Below are 19,526 nucleotides of genomic sequence, written 5' to 3'. Positions count from 1 at the left end.
AATTTTAACAGACAGAAAGAAAGAAATTGACTGTAATACAGTCATAGTAGGGGACTTAAGCATTCCAGCTACATCAATGGGCAGATCATCCAAACAGAAAATGTAGATAGCTATCTACAGGCCATTCTATCCAAAACCAGAAGAATACATATTCTTTTCAAATGTAGCTGGAACTTTCTTCAGGATAGATCACATGCCAGACCATGAAAAAGTCTCAGCAAATTTAAGAGGATAGAAATTATATCAAGCATTCTTTTGAACCCCAACAATATGAAACTGGAAATCAATCACAGGAAGACAAATGGGGAAAACACCAGTATGTGGAAACTAAACCACATATTACTGGAAAAAAAAAATGCATCAATGAAGAAATCAAAGAGGAAATCACTAAATATCTTTAGACAAATGAATATTAAAACACAACTTTTCGAATTCAATGGGATGCAGCAAAGACAGTTTAAAAGAGAAGTTTATAGCAATATGAAAGCATGCTTCAAGAAACAAGAGAAATCTTAAACAAACTAATATATCATCTAAAAGAATTAGAAAAAGAACAAAGCCTGAAGTCAGCAAGAAGGTAGGAAAAAATAAAGATCAGAGAGGAAATAAATAAAACAGAGCCCCTTCTCCCCCCGCCAAGGAGGAAAAACAAGTAGAAAAGATAAATGAAACCAAGAACTAATTTTTTTTTAAAGATAAGCGAAATTGATAAGTCACTGCCTCAGAGATACAGAAATTCATAATATTATGGATACCATTATCCCAACAAACTGGAAAATCTAGAAGAAATGGGTAAATTTCTAGAAACATACAATCTTCCAAGACTAAATCAGATATAAATAGATAATCTGAAGAGACCAATAACTTGTAGTTAAAGTGAATTAATAATCATAAAACTCCCAGCAGACAGAAGTCCAGAATGTGACAACTTCATAGGGTCATTCTACCAAAGAGTTAATACCTATCATTGGTCAATATCTTTAGATCAATCAATGTGATATGCCACATTAACTTAGGAAAGGATAAAAAAAATCACATGATCTCAGTACACACAGAAAACTTGACAAAGTTTAACATTCATGATAAAAAGTCTCAGAAAAGATGGCATAGAGGAAACATGGCATAGAGGAAACTTTATATATCACCATAACAAAGGCTGTTTATGACAAACCCACAGCTAATATTAAATTGTGGAAAGCTGAAAGCTTTTTCTATAAAACCAGGAACAAGACAAGGATGCCTACTCTCACTGCTTCTATTTAACAGTGTTGAAAATCCAAAACATAGTAATCAGATAACAAAAATAAATAAAAGGCAACTAAATTGGAAAGGAAGAAGTAAACAGTCACTCTTTGCAGATGATATAATACTATATATAGTACACCCTGAAGTCTCCACCAAAAAAGCTGTTAAAACTAATAGATGAATTAAGTAACAATATAGAGTACAGGATTAATATATAGAAATCTATTGCTTTTCTATATATTAACAATGAACTATAAGAAAGAGAAATGAAGAAAAAATTCTGTTTGAAATTGCATGAAAAAGAAAATACCTAAGAGTAAGTTTAACCAAGACAGTGAAATACCTGTATTCAGAAATCTATACAATATTGATGAAGCAAATTGAAGATGGTACAAAGAAATGGAAAGACATCCTGTGTCCATGGTTTGGAAGAATTACTATTCAAAGCTATCCACAGATTTAATGCAGTTCCTTTCAAACTACCCATGACATTTTTTTTTTTTTACAAAATTAGAAGAAACAATCCTAAAATTTCAAATGAGATGACAAAGGATCCTGAATTGCCAAAGTAATCTTGAGAACAAAAGGACAAAGCCAAAGGAATCATACTCCCTGCCTTCAGACTATACTACAAAGCTTCATTAATTAAAGCAGAATGGTACTCATACATAATCAGACAGATAGCTCAGTTGAACAGAATAGAGAGCCCAGGAATATACCTATTCACTTACAGTCATTTAATCTACAACAGTGGAGGAAAGAATATACATCGCAGAAAAGACTGTTCAATAAGTGATGCTGGGCAAACTGGATGGCTACATGTAAAAGAATGAAATTAGAACATTTCCTTATACCATATGTAAAAGTAAACTCAAAATGAATTACTTAAATGTAATACTGGAAACCATAAAGCTTCTAGGATAAAGCATAGGCAGATAAACAGGCAAAATACTCTGTGATGTAAATTGTAGTAATGTTTTTTGGATCTGTTTTCTATAGCAAAGGAAACAAAAGCAAAAATAAAGAAATGAGACATAATTAAATTAAAAGCTTTTGCACAACAAAAGAAACTGTCAACAAAACAGAATACTACTTAGTGGGAGAAAGTATTTTTAAATTGCATGATAGATAAGGAGTTAATATCCACAATGTATAAACAGTTCATAAACTTCATACCCCTCAAATAATTTAAAAAAATGAGCAGAAAACCTGAATATCTATTTTTCCAAAGGAGAAATACAGATGACCCACAGGCTCTCGAAAAGCTGTTCAACATTGCTAATTATCAGAGAAATACAAATCAAAACCATAATGCAATATCACCTCAGACCTGTCACATCGCTAACACCAAAAGGCCATAAATAACAAATGTTGGTAACAATGTTGAGAAAAGGGAACCCTTGCATAATAGTGTGAATGTAAATTGGTGTAGCCATTATGGAAAACAGTATGGAGTTCCCTTAGAAAACTAAAAATAGAACTACCATATAATCCAGTGATTAAACTCCTGGGTATGTATCTAAAGAAAACAAAAACACTAATTTGAAAAGATGCGTTTGTCCCATTGTTCATTGCAGCACTATTTACAGTAGCCAAGATATGGAAGCAATTTAAGTGTGCATCAAAAGATGAATGGATCCCACTTCTGGGCATACCCACCGAGGAAACCAGATCTGAAAGAGACACATGCACCCCAATGTTCATCGCAGCACTGTTTGTAATAGCCAGGACATGGAAGCAACCTAGATGCCCATCAGCAGACGAATGGATAAGGAAGCTGTGGTACATATACACCATGGAATATTACTCAGCCATTAGAAAGAATACATTTGAATCAGTTCTAGTGAGATGGATGAAACTGGAGCCCATTATACACAGTGAAGTAAGCCAGAAAGATAAAGACCATTACAGCATAGTAACACATATATATGGAATTTAGAAAGATGGTAATGATAACCCTATATGCAAAACAGAAAAAGAGACACAGATGTACAGAACAGACTTTTGGACTCTGTGGGAGAAGGCGAGGGTAGGATGTTTTGAGAGAACAGCATCGAAACATGTATATTATTTAGGGTGAAACAGATCACCAGCCCAGGTTGGATGCATGAGACAAGTGCTCGGGCCTGGTGCACTGGGAAGACCCAGAGGGATCGGGTGGAGAGGGAGGTGGGAGGGGAGATCGGGATGGGGAATACATATAAATCCATGGCTGATTCATGTCAATGTATGACAAAATCCACTACAATATTAAAAAGTAATTAGCCTCCAACTAATAAAAATAAATGGAAAAAAATGATTAATGGATTTAGAAGATGTGGTATATATATACAATGGAATGTAAATCATAAAAAAGACTGAAATTCTGCCATTTGCAACAACATGAATGAACCTAGGGAATATTATGCTTAGTGAAATAAGATGGAGAAAGGCAAATGCCTCATGGTAACACTTACTTGTGGAATCTCAAAAATAAAACAAAAGAATGTAAATAATAAAACAGAAACTCTATTAGAATACAAACTAGTGGTTACCAGTGGGGAGATGGGAGGGGCAAGATTGAGGTAGGGGAATAAGAAATACAAACAATATGTATGAAATAAATAAGCGTCAAGGATGTATTATACAGCACAGGGAAGACAGCCAATGTTTTATTATAGCTTTAAGTGGTGTGTAATCCATAAAAGTATTGAAATACTATGTTATACACCTGAAACCAATGTAATATTATAAATAACTATATATCAGTTAAAAAATAATATACAATATGATTTTAGAACCTATGAAAATTTATTAAAGGTTTTTTTTAGAAATTAAAATAAATGAAAACAAAGTATAACTGCACAGTTTTCAGAGTAAATATCATATGTAATTTGTTATTAAAATAATTATTCTGAGTAAACAGAAAGAGTAGATATCAGATAAATCACTTAAGTTGTAAGACTGTGAAATTATGCTAAGTGAGAGATAGTTTGATGTAAAGAAGATTAACATAGTTATGTAACTTCCTTATCAATAGTCATTTTCTATGTTTAAAATTAGTTTTTTTACTAAAAGAAATTACATTATATTTTCTGTAATTTCCAAATCTGGCAGGCATTTTTCAAAAATATATTTCAAAATTTTATCTCTCTGGCTGTTATCATAATTCTAGACAGGAATGATGTAGCTATATTGAGAATTCAAATTGGGAGAGATATCTTTTTAAAAAAGAAACCAACTTTCTCAGAGTTATGCAGCTTATAATATCTGGAAAAATAAAGGGTATATATTTCATAAAGATTATATATTAACCTGTTTTTAGTATACTATAGCAAATTGTTATTTTAGGAATAAAGATTCTTTTGACTTTGTCTTTAATAAAATAAAAGATGAATTAGGAAACCTTTTTAAACAAATGCATTTTTTATTGCTTTTAAGTTCGTTTGGTAACATTAATTGCTAACATATTTCTGTGTATAAATCTTAGAGCATTTTCTTTAATGAATAGATAAAATATAGTAAGTCCACTACGTACAAATGAATTCCATTTTGAGAGTGCATTGAAAGTCTAATCTGTTCTCAGGACCAACAAAGTTAGCTTAGGTACCCAACTAACATAATTAATTATATAATACTATACTATAATAGGTTTATATTTCTTTTACACAAACAATACATACAAAATCAAAAGTGCAAATAATATTTTTAATTTTACAGTGCTTTGAAAAGTACAGTAGTACAGTATAACACCTGGTATTGAGTAAATAGGCGTGGGTTACTGACTGGAGGAGGGAGAGGCATGAAAGATGGTAGAGCTGAAGGATCATCAGGAATTGGACATGGAGTCCATCTGTTCAGTCACTCAATTATGTCTGACTCTCTGTGACCCCATGGACTGAAGCACACCAGGATTCCCTGTCCATCACTATCTCCTTGACCTTGCTCAAACTCATGTCCATTGTCATCCAACCATCCATCTCATCCAACCATCTCATCTGTCGTCCCCTTCTCCTCCCACCTTCAATCTTTCCCAGGATCTGGGTCTTTTCCAATGAGTCATTTCTTTGCATCAGGTGGCCAAAGTATTGGAGCTTCAGCTTCAGTATCAGTCCTTCCAGATTTCCCTTAGGATAAATTGTTTTGATCTCCTTGCTCTCCTGGGGACTCTTAAGAATCTTCTCCAAAACCACAGTAAAAAAGCATCAGTTCTTTGATGCTCAGCATTCTTTATGGTCCAACTCTCACATCCAAACATGACTACTGAAAAAACCATCAGTGAAAGTCGCTCAGTCGTGTCTGACTCTTTGTGACCCCATGGACTATACAGTCCTTGGAATTCTCCAGGCCAGAATACCTGAGTGGGCAGCCTTTCCCTTCTCCAGGTTATCTTCTGAACCCTGGGATCAAACCCAAGTATCCTGCACTGCAGGTGGATTCTTTACCAGCTGAGCTACAAGGGAAGCCCAAGAATACTGGAGTGGATAGCCTATCCCTTCTCCAGGGGATCTTCCTGACCCAAGAATCAAACCAGGGTCTCCTGCATTGCAGGCAGATTCTTTACCAATTGAGCTATCAGGGAAAAAATCGTAGCTTTTAACTATATGGGCTTTATCGGTAAAGTAATGTCTCTGGTTTTTAATATGGTGTCTAGATTGGTCATAGCTTTTCTTCCAAGAAGCAAGTGTCTTTTAATTTCATGGCTACAGTCACTGTCTGCAGTGATTTTGGAGCCCAAGAAAATAAAGTCTATCACTAATTACATTGTTTCCCCATCTATTTGCCATGAAGTGATGTGATGCCATGATCTTAGTTTTAGAATATTGAGTTTTAACCCAGCTTTTTCAACCCAGGTTTTTCACTCTCTTTTTTCGCATTCATCAAGAGGCTGTTTAGTTACTCTTTGCTTTCTGCTGTAAGAGTGGTGTCATCTGGCTATCGGAGGTTGTTGATATTTCTACCAGCCATCTTGGTTCCAGCTTGTGCTTCATTCAGCCTGGTATTTCATATGATGTACTCTGCATATAAGTTAAATACTCAGGGTGACAGTGTTCAGCCTTGATGTACTCCTTTCCCAATTTGGAACCATTCTGTTGTTTGTTCCATACCTGGTTCTAACCATCCCATCTTAACCTGCATACAGATTTCTCAGCAGGCAGGTAAGATGATTTGGTATGCACATATCTTTAAGAATTTTCCATAGTTTGTTGTGATCCACAGCCAAAGGCTTTAGCGTAGTCAATGAAGCAGAAGTAGATGTTTTCCTGGAATCCTCTTGCTTTTTCTATCATCCAACAGAAGTTGGCAATTTGATATCTGGTTCCTCTGCCTTTTCTAAATCCAGCTTTTACATCTGGAAGTTCTTGGTTCATGTACTGTTGAAGCCTAGCTTGGAATATTTTGAGCATTACTTTGCTAGCGTGTGAGATGAGTGCAATAGTGTGGTAGTTTGAACATTCTTTGCCATTGCCTTTCTTTGGGATTGGAATGAAAGCTGATCTTTTCGAGTCCTGTGACCACTGCTGAGTTTTCCAAATTTGTTGCCATATTGAGTGCAGCACTTTCACAGTATCATCTTTTAGGATTTGAAATAGCTCAGCTGGAATTCCATCACCTCCACTAACTTTGTCTGTAACGAAGTTTCCTAAAGCCCACTTGACTTTGCACTCCAGATTGTCTGGCTCTAGGTGAGTTTTAGTGGTTATCTGGGTCATGAAGATCTCTTCCATATAGTTCTTCTGTGTATTCTTGCCACCTCTTCTTAATATTTTCTGCTTCTAATAGGTCCATACCATTTCTGTCCTTTATTATTCCCATCTTTGCATGAAATGTTCCCTTGGTATCTCTAATTTTCTTGAAGAGATCTCTAATCTTTCCCATTCTGTTGTTTTCCTCTATTTCTTCCTTTGATCATTGAGGAAGGCTTTCTTATCTCTCCTGTCTCTCCTTGCTTTTCTTCAGAACTCTGCATTCAGATGGATGTGTCTTTCCTTTTCGCATTTGCCTTTCTCTTCTCTTCTTTTCTCAGTGAGGCCTCCTCAGACAACCATTTTGCCTTTTTACATTTCTTTTTCTTGGGGATGGTTTTGATCACAGCCTCCTATAGGAGATTACGAATCTCCATCCATAGTTCTTCAGAATCTCTGTCTGGAGACATAGGGCAAGCTGCAGTTTCACTCATGCCTGACATCGATGGCACAGGTTCTAGTTTCTTGCTGGATTCGTTTCTTTCTACTGTCTTGAAGAAACTATCCAATGATGTCTGGGTAGTAACAATTTTATTTTATTTATTTTTTCATCATGTATGACCTGGTGACAGTGGGTTGCCTTCTGAATGGCTGCTAGAACCTTTCTGTACTGTTCTACACTTTGGTCCTGTGCCTCAAAAACTAACAGTGCTTCCTCAAAGAAAGAAAATCTCCTTGTCATTTCTTGTGTCGTGAATGTCTTCGGTTTTTCAGTTACTTCTTACTGTTGCCTCATTTTGTCATTTCTCTGGGTCTCCAATTCTATCAGGTCTTCATTAGAAACTCCTCATGTTGCACAACAACAGTACAGTACAGTAAAATACACAAAAAACCCATCAATTTACTTGCATATGTACACTAGACATGTAAACTAACTTATGTGATTGGACATGCAGACCCATGTTCACATCTTTGAAAGTTCCCAACTTGAAGGTATGTATTTATGGGATTTACTGTACATTTTTAAGTCACTGTATCTAATTTGGTTTGAATAACAAATGTTTTTAAGTACAAAGATTTCATTTTCTTAAAAGGATTGAACTAACACTTTTAGAGCTGAAAATGTCTTTGGAGATCATTTGAGGATTGTGGGGAGGAGATTCTTGATTGATTTGTTTAACAAACACATTTTTATAGATTGTGTGTACATCCTGTTAGCAAATGTACAATTTAGTATAACTTGTTGATTTACTAAATGTCAAAAGTTTTAATATATTACTCAAAGTTCAAATATGGCAAGAGTGATTAAGTATTGGATATTCTCCTATTTTATTTCCCAACATTGAAAAAATTTATATAACAAGAGGAGAATTTAATTATGGTTAAGTGTAATTAAGAGTAATAAAGTATTATTTTTTTGTCCAAAATTTGCCGAGCTGAATTCCAAATGAAAGCAACTTATAAATTATATTTGTAGGTTTACTCTATAGGAATGATACTCATATACCTATATTGTATATGTGTGTATTATATACATATAATATATATAATATATAATACATATATGTATTATACATACATATATCCTGGAGGAGGGCTTGGCAATCCATTCCAGTATTCTTGCCTGGAGAATCCCATGAACAGAGGAGCTTGATGGGCTGTAGTCCATAGGGTCAGAAAGAGTTGGACACAACCAAAGTAACTACCGTGCCCATGCATATACAGATATATGTGTGTATATATATATAAATAAAGATACCTGTTTATGAGGAAAATAGACCTTATTCAAGGAATCTATTACAATGGGATTTTGTATTGGGGAAAGGGATTGGGCTCATTTCCAAAAACAACAATAAAAGTGGTAATTTATGGTAAGTACTGAAAGCGTCTACTAATATACTATTGTTAGATGTTAGTCAAGTTCTATATGCCTATAAATCTCATTTGATATTTGATAAACAATTATTCATAAATAAATGACACCTCCTCCAATGTTTTTGAACTGTGGTGTTGTAGAAGACTCTTGAGAGTCCCTTGGACTGCAAGGAGATCCAGCCCGTCAATCCTAAAGGAAATCAGTCCTGAATAGTCTTTGAAAAGACTGATGCTGAAGCTGAAGTGCCAATACTTTGGTCACCTGATGTGAAGAACTGACTCACTTGAAAAGACCCCGATGCTGGGAAAGATTGAAGGCAGGAGGAGAAGGGGATGACAGAGGATAGTTGGATGGCATCACCAATGCAATGGACATGAGTTTGAGTAAGCTCTGGGAGTTGGTGATGGACAGGGAAGCCTGCCATGTTGCAGTCCATAGGGTCACAAACTGAACTGAATTGAACTCCAATGTTGTGTCTTAATTATTCCTCTCATAAAATAACTTAAACTGTTAAAATTATGAGATATCTGGGAAATGGCTTTTGGATTATGAGTCAAAAGATAAAAACAAGAAATAAAACAAAACAAAAATAAAGCCAAACAACCAAAAATACTCTCATATTTTAGGAAGACTAAGAATTCAGCTTGAAAATGATCTCAGATATGAAAAGGGGAGCAGTTAAATCTATTCCTTATTAGTTCTTCATCTTTCAGGGATCGCTGTTCATTGCCTAATGTCTCGTGTATTTATAATCATTACTTGATATTGGGCTGGCCAAAAAGTTAGCTCAGTGTTTTCTATAAGGTGGCTCTAGTAGCACTTAGTTGTCTTCAACTTAACTTAAAACAGTTTTGTTAGATTATATTATGATAGCTGTCATATCAATGAGCATTTTTAAAAAATCTTCAAAATTGGTAAATTTTTGTGTACTCATTTTAATACTGAAAATGGAAGAAAAAACAGCATTTCAGCATATTATGGTTATTATTTCTCAAAAGGTAAAAATGCAACTGAAACGTACACACACACACACACACACACACAATTTGTTTAACGTATGGAAAAGGGGCTGTGACTTATGGAACCATTTGTGTTCCATGGTTTGTGGAGTTTTGTGCTGAGATTTCTCACTGGACAATGCTCAGCAGTCAAGTAGACTAGTTGAAGTTGATAACTATCAAATCAAGACATTAACTGAAAATGATCAACATTATACCATGCACGGTATAACTGCCATACTAAAAATATCCAAATCAAGCTTTGAAATTCATTTGCACTGGCTTGTTTGTGTTAATCACCTTGATGTTTGGGTTCCACATAAGTTAAGCAAAAAAAGAAAAGAGAGAGAGAAAAATTCTTGTTTCTATTTCTGTATGCCATTCTCTGCTGAAACATAGTGAAAAATATTCTGTTTTTAAAACAATTTTGTGACTGGTAATGAAAAGAAGACACTGTACAATCATGTGAAAAGGAAGAGATCACGGGGCTAGCAAAATGAACCACTGCCAACCACACCAAAGGCCAATCTTCATCCAGACAAGGTGATATTATGTATACGGTGGAATTGTAAGGAAGTTCTTTATTTTGAGGTCTTTCCAGAAAACCAAATGATTAATTCCATAACTACTACTCCCAATTAGAACAACTGAAAGAAGCGCTGGACAAAAAGTACCAGAGTCAGGAATTAGTCAACAGAAAATGCACAATCTTCTATTCAGTTCAGTCACTCAGTCGTGTCTGACTCTTTGTGATCCCATGGACAGCAGCACACCAGGCCTGCCCGTCCATCACCGACTCCCGAGGTTTACCCAAGCTCATATCCATTGAGTCAGTGATGCCATCCAACCATCTCATCCTTTGTCATCCCCTTCTCCTCCTATCCTCAAACTTTCTAAGCATCAGGGTCTTTTCAAATGGGTAAGCTCTTCGCATCAGGTGGCCAAAATATTGGAGTTTGAACTTCAACATCAGTCCTTCCAACAAACACTCAGGACTGATCTTTAGGATGGACTGGTTGGATCTCCTTGCAGTCCAAGGGATTCTCAAGAGTCCTCTCCAACACCACACTTCAAAAGCATAAGTTCTTTGGTGCTCAGCTTTCTTTATTGTCCAACTCTCACATCCATACATGACTACTGAAGAAACCATAGCTTTGACTAGATGGACATTTGATGGCAAAGTAATATCTCTGCTTTTTAATATGCTGTCTAGGTTTATCATAACTTTTCTTCCAAGGAGTAAACGTCTTTTAATTTCATGGCTGCAGTCACCATCTGCAGTGATTTGGGAGCCCAAAAAATAAAGTCAGCCACTGTTTCCACCATTTCTTCATCTATTTCCCATGAAGTGATGGGACCGGATGCCATGATCTTAGTTTTCTGAATGTTGAGCTTTAAGCCAACTTTTCCACTCTCCTCTTTCACTTTCATCAAGAGGCTTTATAGTTCTTCACTTTCTGCCACAAGGGTGGTGTCATCTGCATCTCTGAGGTGGTGATATTTCTTCCAGCAATCTTGATTCCAGCTTGTGCTTTATCCAGCCCAGTGTTTCTCATAATGTACTCTGCATATAAGTTAAATAAGCAGGGTGACAATATACAGCCTTGATGTACTCCTTTTCCTATTTGGTACCAGTCTATTGTTCCATGTCCAGTTCTAACTTGCTTCCTGACCTGTGTGCACTGATCACTGAGGTAGACTTTCTTATCTCTCCTTGTTATTCTTTGGAACTCTGCATTCAAATGGGTATATCATTCCCTTTCTCCTTTGCTTTTCACTTCTCTTCTTTTCACAGCTATTTGTAAGGCCTCCTCAGACAGCCATTTTGCTATTTTGCATTTCTTTTTCTTGAGGATGGTCTTGATCCCTGTCTCCTATACAATGTCAGGAGCCTCTGTCCATAGTTCCTCAGGCACTTTGCCTATCAGATCTAGTCCCTTAAATCTATTTTAGATTATATTCCCATATAGGTCAGAGTATTGAGTAGAGTTCCCTGTACTATACAGTAGGTTCTTATTAGCTATTATTTTGTATATAGTAGTGTGCGGAGCACAGTGATACTTAATGTTTTTTGGTGATTGACCTCTTTTTACTTTTTTTCCAGTGTTACAACTTATTTTCTCCATGTGGATGTGAATTCACACTTTAGATAATGTGTAGATTACTTTAAATCATTTCAAAAATGAATTCAAACATCAATAGAAGAGACCACTATATTTCTACCTCTTGAATATCACAAATTGGAACACTGTAATATTGCAATTTAATATTAATATCAAAATATGATTTTATTTTACAGATAGCTGGGATTTATTTGTAGGGTATAAGAACAAGATAACAGGATGCTTATTAACCATATTAAACTTATTTTTAAATTAATGCCACATGAAATCTAACCTGTAAAATACGAAAAATAATAGTAGTAACCTCATAGATTGTATCTTAATAGTCAAATGAAATAATATACGTGAAATTACTGTGTAAATTTTGAAAGGTTGTCATGTTACTATCATCTTATACTGTGCATCTCTGTTGTTTGAGACATTCTTTGCCTGTGTTCATTGATCAGTGTATATTGCTTTCTTATTCCCACTGTGGACTTTTATAACAGGAAGTTAGCCTAAAGATTTTTTTCAGTCCTATAATTCTGTTAACGTATGTCCATGTAGTTAAAAATTATCTCTAGAAAATAGACATAAGGTGGAGCAGTGAGAGAAAGAAAAAGAAAGAGGGTGGGGGAAAGAAAGACTGATTTCTTTAGGTAGTCAGAATTTTTTGATTCAGTATGAATTTTAGTATCATTTTTTGTATCTCCATGGGACATGTCACAGGATTTTGTTATGGATTGTCTTAAATCTGTGGGTTGCTTTTGGTGTTATGGCTATTTTAACATTATTAATTATTGTTGGATTAGTGGATGTCATTCTATTGTGTTCTTTAATTTCTTCCTCCATGTTTTATACTTTTCAGTATATATATTTTTTACCTTCTTGGTTAAATTTATTCCTAAGTATTTTATTTTTTTGATGTTACTGTAAATTGGATTGTCTTCTTTTTTTTTTTTAGCTAGTTCATTATTAGCATATACATACACAATTGACTTTTGATGTTGAGTTTGTATTTGACAACCTTACTGAATTCATTTGTTCTAAACTGATTTTTGGAGGACTTTAGGGTTTTTATCTGTAAGATCATGGTATCTGTAATCATATGGATATTTTAAAAGCAGATTTTCTTTGGCATGTGACAAGGAATATGGGTAATCTCTAGAAACTGAGAGTGATACCTGGCTGATAGCCAGGAAAGAAATAGTCTACACTTGCAAAGAACAGAATTCTGCCAACAACTTGAATAAGCTTGAAAGTGAATTTTTCTTTTTTGGGGGATAAATACCTGTACTGGCTGAAATCTTGCTTTCAGCTTGTGAGACCCTAAGCAAAGAATCTAGCTGAGTCCACAAATACTTCTGACCAATGAACTTTGAGATAATAAATGGATATTATTTTAAATTGCTAATTTTGTGGTAATTTGGTATGAAGTGATAGAAAATTAATATACCATTTTTTGCAAGATAGGAAAAATAGAGTCTGTTAAAAATTTAAAAGAAAAAAGAAAATGTTTCTAGTTAGATTATCAGATGGTTTTATAGAAAGTTTCCTCACTGTCCTAAAAGAGTCAAGAGCAATTGTGGCAGTATTCCAATAAGAGCCCATGATTTCTGCCTGGTAGTACCTAAAGAAGTGGAGCAATGCAACTCTTTTTTAATGTATTCCTCATATGGTCAGACCTGACTACTTTACTGTGAGCTATGGGCAAAATCTCTCTATGTTCATCCACTGTAACCAACCAAACTGTGATCTGTCAACTTCAAAAGCTAGAACAGTAGGGTCATTGAGGAATCCTACCACTGCAAGAGTGGAGAGATGATAGGTAATATCTGAGTGTTGTTTGAGATTTTACTGAGGGAGTACAGGAGATCAGTTCAGTTCAGTTCAGTTGCTCAGTCATGTTTGACTCTTTGCGACCCCATGCACACCAGGCTTCCCTGTCTATCACTAATTCCTGGACCCTTCTCAAACTCATGTCCATTGAGTCAGTGATGCCATCCAACAGTCTCATCCTCTGTCATCCCCTTCTCCTGCCTTCAATGTTTCCCAGCATCAACATCTTTTCCAGGGAATCAGTTCTTCACATTAGGCGGCTAAAGTATTGGAGTTTTAGCTTTGGCATCAGTCCTTCCAATGAATATTTCTTTTCTTTTAGGGTTGACTGGCTTGATCTCCTTGCTGTGCAACAGATTCTCAAGAGTCTTTTCCAACATCATAATTCAAAAACATCAATTTTTCAGTGCTCAGCTTTCTTTATTGTCCAACTCTCACATCCATACATGACTACTGGAAAAACCATAGCTTTGACTAGACAGACTTTTGTCAGCAAAGTGACAAAGTCTCTGTTTTTTAATGCTGTCTAGGTTTGTCATAACTTTTCTCCTGATGTACACTGCATATAAGTTAAATAAGCAGGGTGACAATATACAACCTTGATGTACTCCTTCCCCAATTTGGAATAAGTCTGTTTTTCCATTTCTGGTTCTAACTGTTACTTCTTGACTTGCATACAGATTTCTCAGGAGTCAGGTAAGGTAGTCTGCTATTCCTATCTCTTTAAGAATTTTCCACAGTTTGTTGAGATCACTCACCTAGAACAAGACATCCTGGAATGTAAAGTCAAGTGAGCCTTAGGAAACATCACTGTGAACAAAGCTAATGGGTGTGATGGAATTCCAGTACAGGAGATAGTGAAACCATTTTGAATAGTTGCTGAAATTTCCATCTCTTTTGAATTGAAGAATCAAAATAGAAGCCAACTTGCATGGATTTTCCCATGATTTAATGAATCTAGAAAAAGTCTTGTGCTTTTATTGTATCCTTGAAATTGGAAACTAGCTTTACTCCATTTTATGGCTGTGTGACATTTTGATATACAAATTGTAATATTTTTAATTATGTACATTTTTATGATGAGGCAGTATTATTTTTATCTCAGACTATTGACTCATTAATTATATTAGACTTTTCCCTGAAAAAAGAAAGAGAATGTTAGAAAAATGTAATGGTGATATTTTGAAACCTTCGTACATTTTGTTATGAAATGAAATAATAATGTAGAACATTATACTGTGATCAGAACTGTAATGTAAATTAATATGGAAACTGGAAATATGGCTAACTATGAGCAAAGTAGATTATAGTAGATATAGAGCTGTGAAAAATGAGAGATTTAATTAGAGATTTAATGCATAATTTTAACAGGGGAAAAAGAGGTCCATATATTTATAGGAAATTGAATGCATTTAAAATATGAAAACATTTAAGCATGAGTCATGGCAGTTGGAGAACTTGAGATGTTGGCAGCCAGGTCAAAGAAGTGGCCAACAAGAATGCCATTATTCACAAGATATGTGGGAAGGAGGGTCACATGTTTTCCTATATGTCTTACTGTTGAACATATTAATGGGGATTAAAGCAGAGGATTGAGATTTGGATTGAATTAAACAATATATAGCTTGGAGCTAACACTGGGAAATAATGTTAAAGACAATGAAAATCTAAGCCAAAGGAAAAAGCATAAGAGGCATTTATTAGGAGGTTGGAAAGAACGTGCAGCTAAATGGTTAGAAAACAAAACAAGTGAGTGATAGATTGGTATTTGACTTCTAAGTTTTCCTGAAAGCATGAACATGGATAGAGAAACAGATAGGCTGGGCTAGTGCCATATATGCTTTCAGAGGAAAATTTATCTCAACTATTATCTCAAATCTAGATAATACCTTATATTTCAAAACATTTTGTGAAATTAAATTATATTCAGTCCAGCCTTTCCATACTCTGAGAGCCATAATGTAAACCAGATATCCTAAAAATGGCAAAATTCTCCACTTAACTATCCCTATTATAATTAGTAATATGTAATAAATAATGTATAGGACAAATACATTAAAAGAAAACAAAAGTAATGGGAGGGTAGGAGACAATCTTTAATAGACCCCCATAATGTGCCTTTCATAAATAGCTTTCTTTAGTTCCATGCCTTCACATTTCGATTAGCTGCCTTAACAAATGACCGTGCCCTGATAAACGCTTGCAGATAATGAGTTTAGTGTGTGCTGCAGTCCATGAGGTTGCGAAGACTTGGACATGACTGAGTGACTGAACAACTACAATAATGAGTTCAGTGGGAAGAAAGAAGTCTGAGAGTAACGCTGAGCTTGCCTACTCCTAGAGAAAGGAATAGCCTGGTACTTGCAGCACTGGCTTTTGCAAGATGTCAGCACTTACTGCTGCTCCTGCTGCTGGGCAGCTGCCCAGAAGGGTGAGGGAAACTGACAGGGTCTGAGGCTGTATACTACTTTAGGCTCTGGGAAGTTGTTTTCTCAAATGTTATCTCATCTGAGTTCATTGACATAGACCGGTTTTAGTGTTTCCATTTTACTAGGGAGGAAATGGAACATCTTGTCCTTTAACTTCAAGGCCTCCTTGCTAGGGTGACACACAGCTAGAATTTGGATCAATGTGGTACAACTCCAAATCTTAGTACACTTCATGACTGCAGTTTACTAACTCTTGCTCAGAGAGGAACTACTGAGGATTGTAGTTGAGGTTCCCATTATGGTAGCAGAGTGAGGATCAGACCAGGAGACCTAGCTTCTTGAGAATTAATGCCATGGCAGTGTGAGACAGCCTTGAGTAAGAAGGATGCAGCCTCCAAAATACCTTAGTGCGTTCCAGTGGTAAAGAACTCACCTGCCAGTGCAGGAGACATAATGAGATGTTGATGCGATCCCTGGGTTGAGAAGATCTCCTGGGGAAGGGCATGACAACCCACCCCAGTATTCTTGCCTGGAGAATCCCGTGGATAGAGGAGCCTGGTGGGCTATGGTCTGTAGGGTCACAAAGAGTCAGACAAGACTCAAGCAACTTAGCAGTCACACACGCTTACTGGATAAAGTAGGTCCAAGGCCTGTTTATGTACAGTAGTAAACAAAGAATGGTGCACTATATATTTAAAAAACTACTGCAATGATGTAAAGTAATTAGCCTCCAACTAATAAAAATAAATGGAAAAAAAATAATAAAAAAATTGAGAGGAAAAAAAAAGAATATATGACAAAGAATATATGTAGCCAACAAATCCTAAAATATTTACTCTCTGTATCTTTATAGAAAATGTTTACGGACTCCTGGTCTATTTAACTCTTCTGTGTCTTTAGTTGAGAGAAGAAGAAAATGATTTTCTGCAGGAAGTCTGGCCAATTTGAGATGGTCAATTCTAGATGATAGCTGAAGTCATTTTTGCTACTCTAAATGGAGTTGGCTCTCAGGTTGTATGTGTGCATTCCTTCATTTATTTTCTAATATGCTTTATTTTAAAAGGCTTGATGATTTTAAATATATATTATAACATAAAGATAACATCAAAAATAGTAAAACAAGAATAAAAGAAAAACAGTAAGGTGAGATTTAGAAGCCAAGGACAATAGTGTGATATAGGAGTAATTCTACTCCACAGTGTTCCAAATTTATTGATATAATTTGGTTATTTCTAGATCCAGTGAAATTAAATGATCATAATAAAGGTTTCAGGAAATACTAATTGCTCCCAATAACTTATATTGTCTAGACAGGTATTTTATAGAGGATTTGTTATTAAAATAATTATATGTACATTTTTCTGAGTTGCACTTTAATAACATTCTGTTTTATGTAATCAAAAGAAAGATATCTTCATTGATATTGTCTTGAAATGCTTATTTTTGTTTCTCCCTTTCAAAATTTCTAGTTGCATGTTACCAAGATTTGCCACAAATAAACTATATTTTCTTATGTGAACTAATGAACTAGAATTGAGACTGCCAGATATAACAGGTCTCTGAAACTTGAAATTACATAAGAATTGCAGGAAAAAGAAAATCTAATGTCTTAAACATCATTCTGTTGTCAAAAAGAAAGGTCATTATCTAGAGGAAACTTTCTTATCTAGTTAATACAATAGCTTTATTGCTTGAGCACAGTAGATAAATTTATGAAACTATAGCAGAGGCTATTTATGACTCATATTTCCAATTGGGAGGGAAGACTCATTTAGTCTTATAATATTGAGCCAGCGTGAGTATGGCTCTCAGTCAGAATCGGGTGGAATTTAGCATCTTTATCCTTTTGGTTCCTCTAAAGATGCTTTCCAACAGCAACAGCTTTCTTAATTAACTGCTAAAGATCCTCAGGAAGATCAGGAGCAAGTCCTTTGGACTTAAGAGTTCTCAAGATTTAATCGCCTGTCACAAAACGTACTTCTGTAACACCATGTGAGTCTCTCAGGATCACACCTATTTGTGAGGGAGTCAGGCCCTTCTTGGCTTTGCCAGGTGGCACTAGTGGTAAAGAACCTACCTTCCAGTGCAGGAGACATAGAGATGTGGATTCGATCCCTGGGTCAGGAAGATCCCCTGGAGGAGGGCATTGCAACCATTCCAGTATTCTTCCCTGGAGAATCCCATGGACAGAGGAGTCTAGCAGGCTACAGTTCATAGGGTCACACAGAGTTGGACATGACTGAAACGACTCAGCAAGTAGCACACAGGCCCTTCTTGGCCAGTTTGTAGATCTGTCCTTCACATGGTCAGAGGTCAGCTTTAGCCAGGTGGAGACGCTGTGGTTGTTGGGCAGAGTCCACTGGGACAGGCCCTTCCTCGGAGTGGGCATAGGACCCATGATCATGGCAGTGTGGTAGCAAAAGGAGAGGAGAGAAAGTTTTTAAATGAGTCCTATTCCTTTTTGAAACATTTGAACAGATATCAAATTCCATTCATCAGTTTTATTATCAAATCCTTCCATAGCAACAGAAAATTGTTCCAAATTAGTTCTCATGATAAAGATTATAATAGTGAATAAAATACAATGCTAAAAGTATTATGTGAGTAAAAGTAATAAAAATGATATCCAGACCCATCTTAAGTTTCAGTAAATCATATCTAACAACTCATTTCCCTTGAATATGAGAACTGTGATTTTATCCTTCCCTATGGTGTGTTTTGCCAGTGTTCAATAGAAAAAAAAATGCACTAAAATTTAAGAAAAAGGTATAACCCAAGTGAGGAAGCTATAGACAATAAATAACTGAATCAAGTTACATATAAGAATGAGATACTTAATATAAGAGTTACAATGAATTAAAGGAAAGTAGACCACATTATTGGAGAAGGAAATGGCAACCCACTCCAGTATTATTGCCTGGAGAATCCCGTGGACAGAGGAGCTTTGTTGGGCTGCTGTCCATGGGGTCACACAGAGTCAGACACGATTGAAGCAACTTAGCATGCATGCATGTGTTGGAGAAGTAAATGGCAACCCACTCCAGTGTTCTTGCCTGGAGAATCCCAGGGACAGAGGAGCCTGGTGGACTGCCATCCATGGGGTTGCACAGTGTCGGACATAACTGAAGCAACTTAGCAGCAGCAGCAGCAGCAGACCACATTATAAAATAAAATATGTTAACAGTGAAAGGAGGAGTATCATTATTCATGGTGAGTCACTACCAAAGTAATGTTATGATACATTGTGAGTAGCTGTCAAAGTCAGGTATCAACACCTTGTAGAGTTTTCTTTGTACTGCTTGATAAGCAAATGATATATCTCTAAGAAAAGTATATAGTAAAAGAAGTGATAAGACATGAAGATTTCCCTC

At 35.7% G+C, this 19,526-nt stretch overlaps 1 pseudogene; it reads right to left on the bottom strand.

Annotated features, from left to right (window-relative positions):
• Positions 1-17,865: 17,865 nt before the first annotated feature.
• LOC110149523 (small ribosomal subunit protein uS15-like) lies at positions 17,866-18,553 on the bottom strand (annotated as a pseudogene).
• Between the last annotated feature and the right edge of the window lie 973 nt (positions 18,554-19,526).

Source organism: Odocoileus virginianus, chromosome 1 (genome assembly GCF_023699985.2).
Source record: "Odocoileus virginianus isolate 20LAN1187 ecotype Illinois chromosome 1, Ovbor_1.2, whole genome shotgun sequence".
In the NCBI taxonomy this organism is placed as follows: domain Eukaryota; kingdom Metazoa; phylum Chordata; class Mammalia; order Artiodactyla; family Cervidae; genus Odocoileus; species Odocoileus virginianus.
This window is presented reverse-complemented; position numbering and strand designations above follow the sequence as displayed.